The 3,909-nt window shown below is 28.2% G+C and overlaps 1 long non-coding RNA gene across 1 annotated transcript; it reads left to right on the top strand.

Moving 5' to 3' along the window:
* Positions 1–2,054: 2,054 nt before the first annotated feature.
* On the top strand, positions 2,055–3,566 carry LOC109799871 (uncharacterized). Its single transcript, XR_002239905.2, has 2 exons — positions 2,055–3,320; positions 3,421–3,566. It is a non-coding gene; the product is annotated as an uncharacterized LOC109799871 (long non-coding RNA).
* The last annotated feature ends 343 nt before the right edge of the window (positions 3,567–3,909 follow it).

Consider the following 3,909-nt stretch of genomic DNA (forward strand, 5'->3'; position numbering starts at 1 on the left):
ACACTTTAACTAAAGATATTTTAGTCTAAAAATAATTAATATATGAGATAATAAGTTGAATTTTATATAAAAAAAAATAAGTGATTGTTCTAAATTGGATCGTATAAATAGGAATGAATATAGTATTTAATATAAGTAATTAAAACATGTAATAAATATTTTGATACATTTAATACTAATAAATGTAAATAACATTATTTATTGTATTTATCTTCAACATACTTATGAACAAGAAATAATATTTATTATAACTTTTATTGGAGTGTTATGGTATGACACAAGAAATTACTTAAAAATAAATAATGACAATAAATAATGTTGTTTAGAACATAAATCACTCCAACAAAAAAAAAAAAGATATGCATCATTAACCTTTCATCACCCAAAAATAAAAAATTAGTCATTTATTACCATTATATATTTTCATGTTTATGTAATTTCTTTACTTTCAATATTTAATATTTTTACGCGTATTAAATTAATTGTGTAAAAAAAATTATATATATTTTATTTATTATGTTTAATGGAATTAATATTTAATTATAATAATTATATTAATTTTTTAAGTATTCAATAAGTGAAGTGTAAATAAAAAAAATCATAAAAGTGTTGGTTGCTTAAAAGATCCAACCATTAAAATGAAAATTATAAAAATATAGTGAAAGTTACTTAAGAATGACGTGACATAATAAATCTCATTTATTTATTTATATACTATGTTATAAAGTTTTTTTATTAATTTTTAAATCATTTTATTATGATATAAGATTGATGCACAATTCTATTGATGAGTGTAACACCTCAAATTTTTTACTAATACAATATTAATTATTATTTATTTTTATATTTATGAAGATTATTTTCTTATAGTTATTTTAGTTAATTAAAGGAGTTTTATAGAATATTGTAAAGGTTTGTAATAATTTAAATTATTTATGAAATTTTTTTATATAAAATTCTATTTTTTTTAGGCCTAGAACGGGTTGTTCCAAAAAGTGGAACGGGTCATTTCAAACAATGAAAGTAAACTATTTTTGAAGTAGCAGAACGGGTCGTTCCAAAAGTGGAACGGGCCGTTCCAAATTAGTAAAGAGGCCCATTTGGGTTATTCCAGAACGGGCCGTTCCCAAAGTGAAACGGACCGTTCTAAGATTCTAAAAATGCCTAAAAAGTTTAGTTGGAAATGGGTCATTCTAATTATGGTCAATATGTGTTAAAATGAACCCCAGAACGGGCCATTCTAATTTGAGAACGGGCCGTTCTGATTTTTGAAAATGGCCCGTTCTGATTTTAGAACGGTCGTTCCAGTTGTAAATTTTGCATGTAACAAATGGCTCTAGAACGGGTCGTTCTGGGTACCCCTGGATGCCTATAAATAGGAGGCATGGGCTGTGAAAAAAATATAACTGAGAAGGTAAAAACTTAAAGAGAGAAAGAGAGAGAGAAAGTGAAAGAAAGAGACAAAAAGAGAAAGGAAGAGAGAGAAAGAAAGAGAGAGTCCAGAGGAAAAGAGTAACAAGGTCCTGCTCTAGTTTCAACTCCTGCTTATCGAGGTAAGGGGGGAGTGAGAAACCTCGCTCGGGAGTGTGAGAATAATTGTTGGATAGTCTGATTGTCGGATTGGCCCCCAATCCCTTGCCTATTGCATGCTTCTAGGAACATGTAAAGTATTAATGTGTTCTGTTTTATTTTTTATTTGCTCTACTTTATTCCTTGTTGGAAGTAATAAATGAATATGTAATTAATGTTAAAAATAAATAAGTTTTAAGATGAATAAGAATGCTCTCTGTAGATTCCTGCGCTGACCATATGAGGAATAATCATGACATGACTATGTGAAATATGCACAAAGGACATGAGACATAAGAATAGACTATTGAGACAAGTTATGACTATGAGAATATGAAAAATTATGACATGATGTACTAAATGAAATTTTGTAATAAGTCAAATGTTGAGTCAATGAAATAATGAATGTATGACATGCATCATATACATATATAATTCCAGGTGCGCCGCTGAGGCCGCATACCAGTGATGTAACCAGCTAACAAGGTGTACCTTTGGGTCACCCATGACGTAACATGCTAACAAGGTGTACCTTAGGGTCATCCATGACGTAACCTGCTAACAAGGTGTACCTTAGGGTCACCCACGACGTAACATGCTAACAAGGTGTACCTTAGGGTTACCAGTGATGTAACAAGCTATGAGAAATGTGAAATTTCCGTATGGCGCCACATGCATGCATTTATGAATCGAGTCCATGACATCATTGCATGATAAATGAGTGTATATGTGATATTGATTATGTATGTGTATTGTTTACATGTGACTTATATTTGTTTTGTGTGTGTGCTATCTAACCTTTATTTCTGCATCTGAAACTGAGTGAGATATTTCTCACTCTCTTGTTGTTCTTGTATATGTTTAAATTATGTTGCAGGTAATCATCATCATAAGAATGTTGGTGATGAGGCTTAAGGTTTCAGTTGGGCATGCTCTAATAAGATATGTGACATCGGGGCATGACTAGGCTTAGTTCATGATGTTATTGTTTTGAAAGCCTTAGTTATCTTTTCTTTTGTAATTTTGAATGTTCTTGATAAAAGACCAAAATGTACATCTTTGTCATATTATTTTTATTATATGATTTGGAAGTTATAAATTAATTCTTAACTAGGAGGAATTGCCACCTTTGCTAGAATTAATCTATATTTTCCTTTATATGATTTCTTGAGTTTTGATACTTACATGTTGACTTTTTATGATTTATGAGTTACAAATGTGAATTTTCTATCTTATGATATTTGAGACAATTATTTTATTCATAAAAGATGTTATCAAATTATGAAAGATTTTATTTACTCAAAAAGAAAAAAATTTATTATTTACATTTATTGTGTATTAATGTTGGGGTAGAGAGTGTCACAATGAGTTGAAGCTATTTTATATGCATTATTTCATGCCTATAAATTGATGTTGTTTTTTTTAAGAAACATCACAACAAAAATTTAACATTTGTACAAAATTCAAAGATATTTCACAAAGACTCGGGAGAAAAAAAATGACAAAAAATGAGATAAAAATTATTCAGGTTACGATTATGATGATAATTATGTTAGATTTGACACAAGCCAATTACAATTCATTTGCGGAAGTTGAGCCGCGCAATGATCCAACTAGTATTCCTTGTATTTATACGTGTTGCAATGATTGTGCAATTTTTCTATGTGATCCACCAAAGTTTAAATCGTGTGTTGCTAATTGTCTTGCACAATGTAATCAAATGTCCATTGAAGCCATTGACAGAAACTTTGGTATTTATTCTCTCATATCACTAGTCTTTTTTAAGGTTTTATAATTATTCTTTATGATTGAGTTAATTCTATATTTTTTATAATTGACTTTATTTTTCAGATGTTCGTGAATTTACAGCCCATATGATGAATTTTTACTTGCAAAAGTGTTCGAACAAACAAAAGAATGATCAAGAAAAAGGTACTTAGGTGAAAAAACATGTATACATACATAATTGAAATAAATAAATCTTAGTCGATAAGTAACGTCTATTGTTTATTTCTCGTAAATCCTTTTTCCTAATCGTTTCTCTATATTAGAGTCGTAGCTGCAGTGTCAATAACACCTTTACCTCATATCCCATTCAAACTCTTCAATTTTATATATAATCATAAAAAAATAATTTAAATTATTAAATGATACATTTTTATTATATTATTTGTAGTTAATTTATTAATAATATATAAATATATTGTATATAAATATTGTAAATTATTTGAAAATTTTGTCACTCGTTCAAAAAGTTATAGATAAAAATAGTGTACATTTACTTTGAATTCAAAAGAAATGGCACTAAAATGAATATATCGATTAAATTTCCTAAAATTT

The sequence above is a fragment of the Cajanus cajan genome, chromosome 11 (assembly GCF_000230855.2).
Source record: "Cajanus cajan strain Asha chromosome 11, NIPB_CcT2T_4, whole genome shotgun sequence".
Classification (NCBI taxonomy): domain Eukaryota; kingdom Viridiplantae; phylum Streptophyta; class Magnoliopsida; order Fabales; family Fabaceae; genus Cajanus; species Cajanus cajan.